This window comes from Marmota marmota, unplaced genomic scaffold (assembly GCF_001458135.2).
Source record: "Marmota marmota marmota unplaced genomic scaffold, marMar, whole genome shotgun sequence".
Taxonomy (NCBI): Eukaryota; Metazoa; Chordata; class Mammalia; order Rodentia; family Sciuridae; genus Marmota; species Marmota marmota.
The window spans coordinates 104,884-120,497 of record NW_026000075.1 but is presented as its reverse complement, the minus strand read 5'-3'; the positions used below and the strand labels follow the sequence as shown (position 1 = coordinate 120,497).

Sequence of the window (15,614 nt, the reverse complement as noted above, 5' to 3'; positions counted from 1 at the left end):
CCAATATAGGCAAGGCTACTCAGAAACTATTTGGTTAACTTCATCAGGTAAAGAATTGTGACCAGGGTTGGGGCTGTAGCTCAGTGGCAGAGCACTTGCCTGGCATGTGCGAGGCACAGGGTTTGATCCTCAGCACCAAATAAAAATAAACAAACGCATTCTGTCCATTTACAACTACAAAAAATGATACTTGGGCTGGGGATGTGGCTCAAGCGGTAGCGCGCTCGCCTGGTGTGCGGTGCGGCCCAGGTTCGATCCTCAGCACCACATACAAACAAAGATGTTGTGTCTGCTGAAAACTAAAAAATAAATATTAAAAAATTCTCTCTCTCTCTCGCTCAAAAAAATAAATAAATAAAAATAATTCTCCACATCAATAAATGAATTTCTATAGATCATATCAAAAGTTTTAAAAAAATGATACTTGTCTATTAAAAAAAAAAAGAACTGTGAATAGCCAAGGTGCTTGCTAAAGGCAGAAAGAATAAGCAATGGACAGTAGAAAAAGCGAAGTTATAAAGATTAGTTACAACCATGTGTCCAATTACAAAAATGAGTAATGTCTTATGTATCTCCTCCTTATTTTGTTATGAATTTGTGTGTGTGAGCATGTAACAAATATCTTGGTTTTCTTCCTTCTCATATCCCCTTCTCACGTATTAACATATGCTGCCTATGTACCATAGTATTTAAGTATTGTCATCTTTTTAAAAAATATTTATTTTTTAGTTGTAGTTGGACACAATATCTTTATTTTATTTATTTATTTTTATGTGGTGCTGAGGATCAAACCCGGGGCCCTCACACGTGCTAGGCGAGCGCTCTACCGCTGAGCCACAATCCCAGCCCTTAAGTATTGTCATCTTTACACCACAGTATTTAAGTTATGGGATATTAAGGAGAAAAGTAAACATCACTTAGGGACTTTACATCTTCCTAGGAAAGGTTATTGTGTTTTCAATTATACAAAGGATAGTTGTGTCATGTCAAATGACATAGTGTGTTTTATTGGAATTATGATCTTGTAACTGTAATTACTTGGAGGTTAAATATAGTTTAAAGAGTTGTCCATGGGTACCAGGTTGACAAAGGTGGTTATGATGGTTAATTTTGTGTGTCAATTTAACTGGGCCACAGGATGTCTAGTTATTTAGTCAAATATTATTTTGGGTGTTTCTGTAACGGTATTTTGGATGAAATTTAGATTTAACGGGCTGAGAATATAGCTTGAAGGTTGAGTGCTTGCCTAGTATGTGTGAGGCCCTGGGTCTGACCCCCAGTACCATGCATGCAAAAGAAGGAAAAAGAGAGAGGGAGTGAGGGAGAGATTTAAATTGGTAGATGGAATAAAGCATATTGCCCTACATAATGTAAAACTCATCCAGTCCATTGAAGGTCAGAATAGCAGAAAAGACTGGCTCTACTGCCTTATGACCTTCAAAATGAGACATTTACAATTCTTGATTCTACAGCAGCCTGCTGGCATTCAAACTCAAACTGAAACTGGAACATCAGTTCTGCAAATTTTAGACTTGCCAACCTTTATAAATCACATGTGCCAGACATGTGTTTGTGTGTATGTTTCTCCTATTTCTCTGGAGAAAACAGGAATAAACTAAGTCATACTAAGTATTTTATGTAAAAGGTGTTGTATTTTTAAATTTCAAATCTTAATTATTCATTGCTGGTATACAGAAAAATTCTGACTTCTTAATATTAACCTTAAATCCTGCAACTTTGCTATAATCACATATTAGGGATTTTGTTATTACTTAGGATTCTCTATACACACAATCATGTTATATGTGAATAATCATGTTATGTGTAAACAAAGGTGGTTTGGCTACCTACCATCTAGGTTTGTGTAAATATGCTCTATGACATTTGCACAATGATGAAATCACCTAATGCGTTTCTCAGAAAGTGTCTCTGTCATTAAACAACACATGTATATGCATTTCTGCATTGGTTTTTCATTCTTCAGTATATTTTAGATATAACTCCACATTAGTACATATAGAGCAGAAACTCTAGAATTTTATTATTTTTAATAGCTGCATAGTAATCCACTGTATGTTCTGCACTGATGGGCTTCAATCTTTATTATCTTTGCTATTAGAATACTGCAATGAACTCTTTAAACACCAGTCATTTCAACATGTACCTGTAAGATACACTCCTAAAAATAGAGTTTCTGGGCAAAAAAAATGTTTATTTGCAATTTTAATAGATATTGTGGTTGTTCTTCATGGGCTATTGTCAATTTGAACTTCCATCAGTAAAGTTATGATAATGCCCATTTTCCTGCTACTTCACCAATTAGAGTATATTTTATGACTTGTAGTATTTTCTAATATGATAGGTGAAAATTATATTCTATTATAGTTTCATTGTAATTTTATTATTTTGAATGAGCTTGAACACTTTTATTATGTATTTGTGTTTCCTTTTTGTGAACCATTGGTACTCTTTGTCAATTTTGCTAATGGTTGCTGATGTCCTCATTAGTTTACAGGTACTTTTTATGTATTAAAGAAATCAATTCATTGTCTGTGGTATGAATTGCAATTTTTCACCCATATTGCTCTTGATTTTTTTTTACTTGAGATACTTTTGCCCTTTAAAATTTTTTATGTACTTGAGCCATCAATTTTCTTTTATGGCTTCTGGGTATTGCTATGGAATGTTATCAGGATTACTTTAAAAGCCTAAAGCTTTATTTTTTCCCCCATTTACTCTTTAACCTCTCTGGAATTTATTTTGATGCAAAGTATGAATTGTTAATTGTGATCCAACTTTACTTTTTTCAGATGGCTATCCAGTTGTGCCAACAATATTTGCTTAATTTTTACTGATTTAATAAAAAATATGTTGAACTTTATCAAATGCCTTTATAGCATTTATGAAGATGACAGATTTTTCTTTTTAAACTAATTATATCCTTTCATTTCTGAAAATGACATGTTATTCTTTTCATGTTATAATAATTTTTAATTGTTTTACTTAATACTGATATTCATGAATAAAAATTTCAATGGTCAATATATATGTGCTTGATGCATATGTTTAGTGAGATTTTGATATTAGTGTTATTCTCACTTCTTTTTCTGTGCCCAAGACAGAATCAATAACAACAGACTTTATCTGTTTCTAAAAGTTACATAGTTAACTTCTCCTGTGAAATAATTTGGTACTGGTACCTTTGTGGATTTAGGTGTGGGAAAAGACATTTCTCTTACATATCAATTTCTTCTATGATTATCGGTCTACTTAGAATTTCTACCTCTGGAATATTTTGGCAAATTGTATTTTCTTGGCATTTTATCTATTTCACTTAGGTTTTCAAATTATTACACAGAGTTGAGTCAAATCTCTCATAGAATCTTTTAACTTTTTCTTTATCTATGGTTATCCCCCTCCACCCTCTCATTGTTTTGCATTTTAATTGTACTCACTTCTCTTTGTTAGGTCAACCAACCATCCTACTGTAGCCTTTTTTCCCCCAAAAAATATTTTACTTAGTAGTGTCCTGTTTCTATTTTATAATTTATTAATTTCTTCGTTTATCCTTACAAATTCTTTCCTTCTGCTTTCTTTGATAATTTCTTCTCAATTTTTGAATTGGACATTTAATTTACTTCTATTTTGTGTTTTCTTTTTGAGCACTACCTTAAGTACATTCCACAGATATTATTATACAGCATTTTATCTTTTCTTCATTTTTAAAATATTCAGTAATTTCGATTTTGAAGCAGTTAAGAGGAGGATTTTTTTCATTGCACGTTTTTTACAATTTGAAAATGCTTTACCATTTCCTATGGTTTTCACTCCCCGCCCTTTATCCAAGATAGCCCGGGTCCCGCTTCTTTGCCTCAGGTGCTCTAAAGAACTAAGGTCCCGACACTGGGCAGACGCCGCGGAGAAGGCACAGGCCCTCGGGAGACTCGGAAGCAGGGACCTCTCCCTGCCTGCGCCAGAGGATCTACCTTCGCCCGGGCTTTAGCGGTGACGCCCCCTCCCGAATGCCTCGCTAGGATTGGTCTGTTTTTCGGACCTGGACGGTGGCCAGAGGAGAACAAGAAGCTCCCGTTCAGCATCAGCGAACGAAGCGATGCAATGGGCAACTTCGGACGCGCAGCTTCGCATCTGTAAGCGTCAGGCCTCCGGCGGCATGGCGGCGGCCTCACCGTGTCGCAGTTGCAGGTGGCAACGGAGAGGAACCGGTGGTGGCGTCTCCCGAGCCTGCTGCCGCTGCCTGGGTAAGAATAGGTGGAGGGGACGTGGATCAGCGCGCGAGCACTACGGGGCGGTGACAGGTGCCGAGGGACCCGGGCTTTAAGAGGGGAAGGACAAGAGGACAGAATCTGCTTCTCAGGGAGTCCGCTTTTAGCTCCATTGCCAGGAGGGACCACACCCAGCCCCCTCTTCTCCTCCCCACATAACAGGAGCTACAGAATGCTTTTCCATTTCCTATATTTATACTGCAAGAGGAATCCCCCCCATTAATTCATCCATTATTTATTTGTTATCTGTGAACTCATAGGTTAATTAATATTCCATGGATTATAATCCGTCAATATTTATTTGTGGCTCAACTGGCCCAGTTTCTGGCCAATGGAGTCTCTTCAAGCTGGTTCCTTTAACTTTTTTCACATATCTCCTTCATTCCCTATTTTCTGGCATAAGGTGTTCCAAGCTCAATTTTTTCTTTCTCCTCCTGTCCACAGAAGTAGCTATTTCTCCAAAGAGCTTCAATTCCTTTTTTATACTGTGTATGTATATATATATATATATATATATATATATATATATACATACACACACACATACACACACATACACACACAATATGTGATACATAATATGTATTATATACATAACATACTATTATATTACACATAGTAATATATCAATACATAATAAATATAAATAATACATTATTGTTACACCTATATTAACATATACATGATATATTATATATTATATATCATACACATATATTCGTAATATATACATATATCAAACCAAATATAACAGTTCAATATTTATCCATGGGCTTTGAAGTCAGTTGTTGGAGTCTGTATTTCTATTACATAATAATTTAGAATATTCTCTTTTAGACCCAAAAGCTAATTCTGGCACTTGAAGATGATATGGGAGCGACTTATGTCTGCATTGTGAAATTGGTGTTCTAAATGAATTACAAAAATGCAGGATGAGGCAGTACATAGTACTCTTGGCATATAGGAGAATTTCAATGTGTTAAATAGAAGACATCTTTGTAAGTATTGCTGTAGTTTTCCTATAGCGTTTTTTTTTTTAAACCAATGATATTTAGGTTATATATTTATTTGGGGAATATAATTAAACTAATAAAGCCAGTAGCTATACACTTTGATACAGAGACTTATAAAAATATATTTTATTTTTTTAGAACAGTTTTAGGTTTACAGAAAAACAGAGAAGATAGTATAGAGTGTTCACATATACCTCACACCCAGTTTCCCTCTTATGAGTGTCTTATGTTAGTATGGTAATTTTATGGTACAACTGTAGGGTGGTTACTATGGTACAGTTAATGAACTCATACTCATACATTGTTATGAACTACAGTCCAAAATTTATTCAGAGTTCCTTAGTTTTTTCCTAATGTACTTTTCCTGTTCCAAATGCCATCCAAGATATCACATTACATTTAGTTGGCATGTCTCCTTAGACTCCTCTTGGCTGTGAAAGTTTCTTAGTATTCCCTTGTTTTTGGTGACCTTGACAGTTATGAGAGTATGGTCAATTATTTAAATAGAATGCCCCTCTATTAGAATTTGTCTGATTTTTTAAAAGAGAATTACACAGGATTTGGGGTTTTAGGAAAGAAGACCACAGGTATAAACTCTCATTCTTGTCATTCTATATCAAGAATCATAAGTATTGATATTGATGTCAGTTACTTGGCTGAGGTAGTATTTGTCATCTTTCTCCAATGGAAAGTTACCCTCCTCCTTCCCTCCCTCCATACTGTACTATTTGGAAGGAAGTCACTATGCACAGCTCCCGCTTAACTAAAAAAAATTTTGAACTATCCAAAATGGATCAAGTAATTTATTTTGAATGAAGTAGATTAAAATGTTGGGCTGAGATTAAGGATCAAATTCATGAGATTTACAACAAATTATGTACAAGTATTCAGGTGTACATGAGATTTTTCTCTGGCTGGCAGGTTGGGTATGTGGCACTATAGCTGCAAAGTGCTATATTGTCCTTTCCTCCTGCTGAGAGCAATTGCTTCCCACAATCTCTGTCTTGCTCAATTCTGTAGTAAGACAGGGACGCTTGGTCTCAAACATTCTTTCCTTAGTAATTTTAAGAAAACTGATTTATTTGCTTAATTGATTTGTCAGTATAATTAATGCTTATCTCTTTTTTAAGGTTGTGTTGCTTTCTGCTGCCATGCTAATCAATATGTTGGAAGTTATCAAGAAGTTCATGAGAAAGCCAGTTTCAAATTCTGAAGAAAAACGAAGAGGCAACTCTTGGACATGTCAGTATTTTACAGAAATTTTGGAATAGGGTAATATTTTTGTCATTCGTACACATAAATGTACCTTCTCTAAGGTCTGTGCTAAAATTTCAGAAACTAGTATCATGTCTTGGTATTTGAAATAAAGCTAGCAGAGTAAGCACAAGAATCAAAAAATAGCTGAACAGCTGTAACAGAAGAAAAACTGAGATAGACCTCTTCTAAGACACACAAATTCCCACCTTCTAAGAGTTGGTAGAATAATATCTATACTTAGGCATGATTAATAGAATGAGTGGTCTCTTCCAGTGGTAGGGGTGAAAGTTAGAAATCAGATGGCCCTTCATTCCCACTATGATAGAAATTAACATTTTCTCTCTGAAAAACCATAAGAAAGGTAATTATATTCGCTTTGTGACAGATGAGAGACTAACAATTAGGCCAGTCTTTGTAGAACATAGGCAAAGGGTATACTGGCTTCTAGAAAATGCATGTTGGGGATTTCAGTTTTTGATCTGATAAGAGCTGTTCTTTCCTAGTATTATTACTAATTAAGATGTTGTTGATATCCAGTTATTTCCATAGAAAACTGAAGCAGGATCTAGTTACAGTGTAGCCATGAAGTGCTGCATTGTGTTTTCCCCTGCTCAAAATAAAACTGTTACCTTCCAGGCCCTGCCTGCCTTGGTGCCCTAGCAGCAGGGATGCTTGGTCTCATACATGCCTACCAATATGAACACTGACTTGGCAAGTGACTCTGAAGAATCAGGACTTGTTAATATTTTGTAGGTGGTAACAGAAGGAAAAAGATGCTATCAGGAGACAATTCAAATAAGGGAAAAACTATTTTGATTGCTCCTGACTTGCTGGTAAGTATTTTAATTTCTTATTTAATTACATTATTTATCTATCAAAGGTTTGAGAGGAAGATTTATAGTAACCCTGTCATTTGAAGCTGTGGAGGAGTAAAGATCATACACCACTGGCTGCAGTGGCACATGCCTATAATCCTAGCCCCCTGGGAGGCTGAAACTGGAAGATCCCAAGTTCAAGACTGGCCTCAGCAACTTAGAGAGGCCCTAAGGAACTTAGCGAGGACCTGTCTCAAAAAGTTAAAAGGGGATGTAGCTCAGTGGTTAATTGCCTCTAGGTTAAATCCCAGTACCAAAAAAACAAAACTAAACTAAATTAAACTAAACTGTACCATTTCATGTAATTCAGTACTATTTTATGCCATACAAGAGCATGCAGTAGTTGCTTTTTGAATACATACTGTCATATGGCAGGTTTTTTATTTTTATGTACAAATTCAATCTATGGTTATAAACTGTGATCACTACTTGTGAAAATTATATTCTCAGTTGAAACTCTGTCATCTGCTTTGAATTCCTTGCTCTTATTCTGATGAAGTAAATTCACATTTTGGTTTTCAAGGTGATTTTTGTCAGCCAAATAACCTTGAAAATCAGGCAAATAAATCAGGAAAATAATCTTATCACCTTATAACAGGATAAGATTTATTTAAATTATACTTGGCAGGATTCTGGTTGGTGAGCATACAGTGGGAAAGCAAATGTGAAATGTAGCCCAGATTTTGGACTTTATAGTGTTGATTTGGAGAGGTAAAAAAATTAAAGATGCTGTTAGACCTGATTGTCTTTAGCTTACACATAAGTCTTTTATTTTGTTTTTAAGTTATATTGCTCCTATTTTGTGTTTTCTTGACAATTTGTATATATTTGGATCTTTCTTAGCATTTTCTGATAGCAGTTCTCTTGACTTTGTCTTAGTTCTAGTGACTTTATCACCAAATAAATTAAATTGTACCTTGCTACTAATGTAAAAATGACTTTAAAAAAATACAATTGATAATAGTAAGTGACAAGGTGGTAGTCAGACAATGTCATTGTCCTGATTTAGATTCACATGTGCTGTTTGAATAAAGAATGGTCAGTATTTGTTTTTCTCTTGATTTGGTTATTTTATATTTTAACTTGCTCCAACAAGGACATTTTTCAATCATTGTGCTGTTTTGATAGAGAGCTGTGGTGGCAAACATATTTCAATCATTTATGTTACAGTGTACGTGGTGATCTGAGCAGAGAGCAGTCATAAATATGGGTCAGACTAATAAATCTTTAAAGGTTTTCCTTACTGGAAAAAGTTTCAAGTCCTGTACCAAAGCCATCCAACAGAATGTTCTATGATGATGGAATGATCTCTATCTGCACTATCCAATACAGTAGTGACAGATTACATGGGGATATTGAAATGTGGATAATGCAATGGAGGAACAGAATTTTCTATTTTATTTAATTTTAATTAATTTAAATTTGAATCTCCATAAATGGTTATTGACTGATATATTGTACAACATAGTCTTAAACAATAGTTAACATTCCAGAGTTAACAGTTGCAAAGGTATGTCCAAATGGATTATATAACTGTTCCTTTTGTTTTGTCCCTGACCTTGACATCTGTCCCAGGGTGACATCCACACTTGATTTTAGTATGGGCTTTAATTTTACAACTGCAAACCCAATACTGTTATCTGCTTTAAAAATAGTAATGCTCAAGATACCTGATAAAAATCTCATTTTTCAGCCAAATGAGTCTTGAATGCTTTCATACTAACTACAAAAATCTTTCTTATTCTCTAGATTTTTTTTTGGGGGGGGGGCGGTGTTGTAGCACCAGGGTTTGAACTCAGGAGGCACTTGACCACTGAGCCACATCCCCAGCCCTAATTTGTATTTTATTTAGAGATAGGGTCTCACTGAGTTGTTTAGGGCCTCACTAAATTGCTGAGACTAGCTTTGAACTCTTAATCCTCCTGTCTCAGCCTCCTGAGCCACTGGGATTACAGGCGTGCACCACTGCACCAGGCTTCTCTAGATATTTTTATCAGTGTCTGGTGCTCCAATTAAAATCACTCCTTATACAATTTTGGCAAATAAGCAGCCATTGATGGTTAACAAGTAGCTCATATTGTTCTGTAGTTCATGTAGTACTTGATAAAATTCTGATTAATAGTTTCTTTTGTTCATATTTGGCAGTGGGAATCAATTTGAGAAGAAAGCTGTCACCATAAAATTAAAGACAAGAGAATTCTTTGTGACATTGAAGTTTTCTACAATATTAGATTGTGTAGGAAATGCCAATAACCATAGCTGATCTTATTTCATTTCTGGGATGAGATAGTTTTAAATTGAATGCTCATTGTCGCTAAGTAGTTGATCACAACATGAATTGTACTTCTTTCTTTGGGAATATTTGAATTTTGTTTTAATGCTGATAGTGGATCAGAAATAGAGATTTTGATACCAAAAACTGTCACTATGATTTCATGTGAGGAAATTCACTGGTTTTATCATTTATTAAGACTATCATGGTTGGGTATAAAAGATGAGGTCTGCCTTAGCAGGTAGCTCAGTGGTAGACCACTTCCCTAGCACACATGAGTCCCTGGATTTGATTCCTGGCACCAAGGAAACAAAACAAAACAAAACAAAAATCCAAAATGGGGTCTGTAAAAATCTTGCTTAGAAATTTATTTACTAATTTTGGTTTTATTGGATGTTTTCTATTACTTAGTAATACACTTATAGTATAAAAGATATGTGCTGTGTAAAAATCAGCCAATCATGTAATACTAGTGTGTTTGTTTGCCTTTACTGTGTTAGTCATTAGGCTGAGTAGAACAAACTTTAAAATGATTTTTAAGGAAAAAAATTGAATTCATTTTGTATAGTATTTTGTCTTTAATGTAGAAAAGCAAGTATTAAGTGTGAACTAAAAGCCTTTTGTTACATTCCAGCAACAATCATATTAACTCTAGTTAAATCCCAGAAAAATTGTCATACTGTATGTTAAACATTCAGTAAATTACATAAATATATTTTTCTCATTCCTGAAAGAGTTATACTTTTTTCCATTACTCCATATTTTCAAAGGAAGATGAAACAGAGTTCCATAGTAAATATTTTATTCCAGTTACAAAATTTCATACTGATGGGACATTTCATTAAAAGGTTCAATAGTTTTAAGTTACCTGCTGCCTGGCAGTAGCATAGAGACTGATCAGTGAAGGTGTTCATAAGCATCTGCCAGTCGTTATCTCCTTCTTAAAAGAAAAAGGAAGCATTTAAATATATATTTCTCCCTCATCTTGTTAGCAACATTTCTTGTACATGGAAGGTAGCTACTAACAGCAAGGTTTTCTGTGTTAATCAGTTGAAGTTATTTTTCCATAACAAAACATGGAGTACTATAGTTGTCCTATAACAGAAACAGTGGCATTGAATGTGATTTTAAAAAATTTTAATACACTATATTTAGAATATTTTAGGCTTAGAAAAAGATTGAGCAGAAAGTACAAAGATTTCCCCTAAACTCCCTTGTTGGGAGCTGCCACATAGGAGCTGAGCGCCCCCTACCTTTAAATGATGGAAATGTGGAGACTGGCTTCCCTGATTGGGAAGCAGGTGGATCCCCATTTCTGCTCAGCAGAGGAACCCGGCTTTGGGAGTGGGCATTACCCAGTGGGGATAGGCTGGCCCTTGTAATCTTACCCCTCTGCCTTATATGAATAGAATGTTTTTTTGAACAGCCTCCCCCAGTAAAACCCGGGTTCAAGGTGTGCTCCCTCTCTTTCTTGCCTGCCTTGCCTCCTTTGTGGGAGCTGGGTCAGAGTGGCATAACAGAACCCAAAGAGAAAGGTATTTTCTCTGTCTGTGTGTCATTATTTTGTACCAGCCCAGTTCTCCTGGAGTGACCCTGACTGATTTAGTCTTGTGTCACGATGCTCCCTGTTCTCACACATGCATTGCAGCCCTCACAATCTCCTTGCACCAGAGTGGTACATTTGTTGCAGTCAGTGAATCTACATTGACACATCTTTATCACCTAAACTCATTGTTCATATTAGGGAACATTCTTGATGTTGAAACCCTGGGGCTTTAGATAAATTTATAATGACATTTATCTTCCAATTTGGTACCATGCAGAATATTTTCACTGCCTTAAAAATTATCTTACTCTATTCATCCCTCTCGTTTCCCCAAGTCCCTGGCAGCCACTGAACTTTTATTATCTTCATTGTTATATAGTTGGAAATATATAGTATGTAGTCTTTTCACATACTATATATTATCTTAGCAATATGCTAAGCTTAGCATATTCATTGAAACATAGAAATATGCATTTAAACTTCCAATATGCTTCTTAGCAATATGCTAAGCTTAGCATATTCATTGAAACATAGCAATATGCATTTAAACTTCCTTCGTGTCTTTTTATGATCTGATAGCTAACTTCTTTTTCATACTAAATAATATTTCATTGTCTGGATATTTCAGGGTTATCCATTCACCTACTGAAGAACATTTTGGTTGCTTTCAAGGGTTGGCAGTCATGAATAAAACTTATACAAACATGTACAGATGCTTATATAGATACAGGTTTTCAATATCTTTGGGTACGTAATAAGGAAAGTAAGTGATTGTTGAATCACATAGAAAGAGTATGCTTGGTATTTTAAGAAACTACCAAACTGTCTTCCAAAGTAGCTGTACCATTTTGCATTCCCCACTAACATCACATGAGAATTCCTACCACTCCACATTTTCTCCAGCATTTGATATTGTCAGTGTTCTATGATCCTTATATTTTCCTACTCACAATTACTTATCAACCTGTCTCTTGACCACAGTTTAAAATTTATCAAAATAACTACTCTGATATGAGTGAATTTCCACCAGTTGTTTCCATCAGTATCACCCAGAAAACAATATGTTTATGAATTTATGATGAGAGCAACCCCCTGTCCTTTCTTGGTGTTGACATCTACCTTTCTTCATTGTGGAACTATTGTTATGAAAAGACAGATGCTAGAATCCTTGGAAGTAAAATATTAATTAAAAGCCATCACCATCTTCAGTAATTCAAGGTAAAAAAGAGATCCTAATAAATAAAACAAAGGGGGTGATATCTCCCCTGATGTCCACTCCCTACAGAGATTGGAATGCTGGTGGAGATAAATGCATACAGATAGGACAAAGAACATCTTATAAATTTTAAATATGTTGTATTACAGAATTTGCTAGATGGCCTTGATGGCCCTGTGTTTTAGCCTATTTTGAATTCTATAACAGAAAAATATATACTGGGTGGCTTATAAAGAGCCAAAACTTATTTATCACAGTTCTGAAGGCTAGGAAATCCAAGATCAAAGGACTGGCAGATTTGGAAACTGGTGAGGGCCCACTTCCTGATTCATAGATAGCCCTTTTCCTGCTGTGTCCTTACATGGTGGATAAAGAACAAGGGAGCTTTCCATGGTCGCTCTTATTGGGACACTAGTCCCATTAATAATTGTGGAATCCTCATAACTTAGTCAACTACCAAAGATCCCACCTCTTAAAACCTGACATGGAAGGTTAGGTTTTCAAATCTAGAGTGACACAATATCTAACTTGTATCATTTCACCCATGACTGGCAGCTATCAAGAATACAAACAACAATAGTGTTGGCGAGGATGTGGGGAAAAAGGCACACTCATACATTGCTGGTGGGACTGCAAATTGGCGCAGCCAATTTGGAAGGCAGTATAAAGATTCCTTGGAAAACTTGGAATGGAACCAACATTGGACCCAGCTATCCCACTCCTTGGCTTATACTCAAAGGACTTAAAAACAGCATACTATAGGGACACAGCCATATCAATGTTTATAGCAGCACAATTCACAATAGCTAAATTGTGGAACCAACGTAGATACCCTTCAGTAGATGAATGGATAGGGAAACTTTGGTATATATGCATAATGGAACATTACTCAGTATTAAAAAGAATAAAATCATGGCATTTGCAGGTAAATGGATGGAGTTGAAGAATATAATGCTAAGTGAAGCAAGCCAATCCCAAAAAACCAAAGGCCAAATGTTTTCTTTGATATGAGGTTGCTGACTCATAATGGCAATGTCGGGGGTGGGGGTAGGGGGTGGGGAGGGGGGGAGCATGGGAGGAATGGAGGAACTTTAGATAGTGCAAAGGGGAGGGAGCAAGGGGGTAGGAATGATGGTGGCATGAGTTAGACATCATTACCCTAAGTACATGTATGAAGACACAAATGGTGTGAAAATACTTTGTGTACAATCAGTGACTTGAAACGTTGTGCGCTATATGTGTAATATGAAATGAATTGCATTTTGTCATTGTATATAATAAATATAGAATAAATAAATAATAAAAAATAATTACATTCTAATAGTCCCCCAAATCTTTACTCACTCTAACATCACTTCTAAATTCTAAAAAATCTCATCTGAATATCTAAATTCAGTATGGGTGAGAATCAAGATGCAACTCATCCTGAGGAAAATGGCTTTCCAGTCATGAACCTCAGAAACTAAATAAGTTCTGTGCTTCCAAAATACAATGGTAGGACAAGCATAGGATGATCATTTCCATTCTTCAAAGGGAAAGGGGTAACAGATCTCAAGTACATCCAAAATTAAGGGCAAACTCCATGAGATGAGATCTTAAGCCTCAAGGATAGTCCTCTTTGGCTAGATGCTCTGCATTCAGGCCCAGTCCACCAGAAAGGAGACCTTGCCTTCCATTCATGCTGGGGTGGTAGTCTAGCCCCCAGATTTCCGTCAATCAGAGATTGTGCCCCACAGCTCTTAGTTTCCCTTAATTCTTAGCTTCTGCCAAATCTCTGTCTCTCCACGGCTTACAGAGCTTGCAGAACTTGCAAGACTTATAAGGCTTGCAGAGGGCCAGTTTGAGACCAAAGGAAAAAAATGTTGTTACTTTTATATTCAAGCTGCTGTGGGACCTAAATGGCTAGCTATCTTATCTGCTTTTATACTCTACGACCCTGCTTTCTTACAGGTTCCTCCCTAAACACTACAGCACAGGAAGGAAAAATGGAATGATCTCATATATACAATCCTTCTTTACCTTGAGAATCTTTACCTGAGGATTTCAGCACTCTCACATTCTTTAGATATCTAAAGAATCTGAGCCAAAAAGTCTACCCTAATCTTATAAAGATTTTTTTTTTGATATGAGGATGCTGACTCATAATGGCCAAGACCAAATCCAGTATGGCTACTCAAAATGCTCCTTTACTAGAGTAATTACAGCCATGTCATGTTTTGGGGGACTCCTGTTTGTTTTTTTCTATATTTTTGAGCTCATGGTTATGGTAAATTCACATTTGAGCCTGCATGCTTTGGATCCAGTTTCCATGCTAGGGCTCTAGCTCTATTTCTCTTGCCTAGCATGCATGACATCCTGGATAAGGCTCTGGGTTTGAGCCTGAGCTCTGGGGGAGAAAAAAAATTGTCATCTCAGTGGGATTTTGAAAACAAACTGAGATACATAATGTTCATCTTTCTAGTTTTGTTCTTATAGAAAACTGATACAGAGTAAGGAAATATCCTCCCCTGGCCCCAGGCTGGGAAAAGTTTTAATAAGTTGTTAGCAAGATAAAATTAGAATATTGATTTCTATTAGTCTAGTATTTCTTTCACTCCACCTGTAGTGGCTGATGCCTGAAACCTTCAGTAATATTAGAGCTTACTAAATTGAGGTTAAATCATGTTTGCTTTTAATTTCCATTCATTCCTGCTGGGAGCCATTAGCCAAGTAGGTATGACAATTTCCTTGCCAGCGTACCACAATTAACATGGGGTGCGCTGGCAAGGAAATTGTCATACCTACTTGTATTATAGTATCATAAAAAACATGAACGTCTTTCATCTTATTAAAGTGGAGTAATTTGTCTAAATCAGAAATTTTATAAGAGTTGTTTCAGAATGTGAATTTATAAAAAGGGTTAACGGTTAAAAAAGAGATAGAAAAAGATTCAAGATGTGGAAATATATTTTAATATAAAAGGTTAAAGGAGAAAGAAATGTTTCTAGATGAGATAATCTCTGTGTGGTAAAGTAAAAAGTTGTAAAATGCCATTTAAAAAGATTTTGAGGAAACTAGACTTACTTTAAAAGCTTGAGAAAGGAAGAAAGAAGAAAAAGGTATTTGTACATGGCAGATTGAGACAAAGCTTCTCAATGGAGTTAAAAAAAAAA

General features: G+C 35.7%; 1 long non-coding RNA gene and 2 other non-coding genes across 6 annotated transcripts; all 3 read left to right on the top strand.

Moving 5' to 3' along the window:
• Positions 1-4,087: 4,087 nt before the first annotated feature.
• On the top strand, positions 4,088-10,433 carry LOC125620044. 4 transcript variants are annotated; one of them, XR_007351620.1, is made up of 5 exons: positions 4,088-4,259; positions 5,121-5,281; positions 6,427-6,538; positions 7,307-7,386; positions 9,574-10,433. It is a non-coding gene; the product is annotated as an uncharacterized LOC125620044 (long non-coding RNA). The 4 variants fall into 4 exon arrangements; XR_007351622.1 differs by having other exon boundaries at positions 7,190-7,386; XR_007351623.1 differs by lacking the exon at positions 9,574-10,433 and adding an exon at positions 7,473-9,229 and having other exon boundaries at positions 7,190-7,386.
• On the top strand, positions 6,601-6,783 carry LOC125620098. The gene has a single exon (XR_007351679.1). It is a non-coding gene; the product is annotated as a small nucleolar RNA SNORA81 (small nucleolar RNA).
• On the top strand, positions 7,110-7,239 carry LOC125620092. The gene has a single exon (XR_007351674.1). It is a non-coding gene; the product is annotated as a small nucleolar RNA SNORA63 (small nucleolar RNA).
• Positions 10,434-15,614: the final 5,181 nt, after the last annotated feature.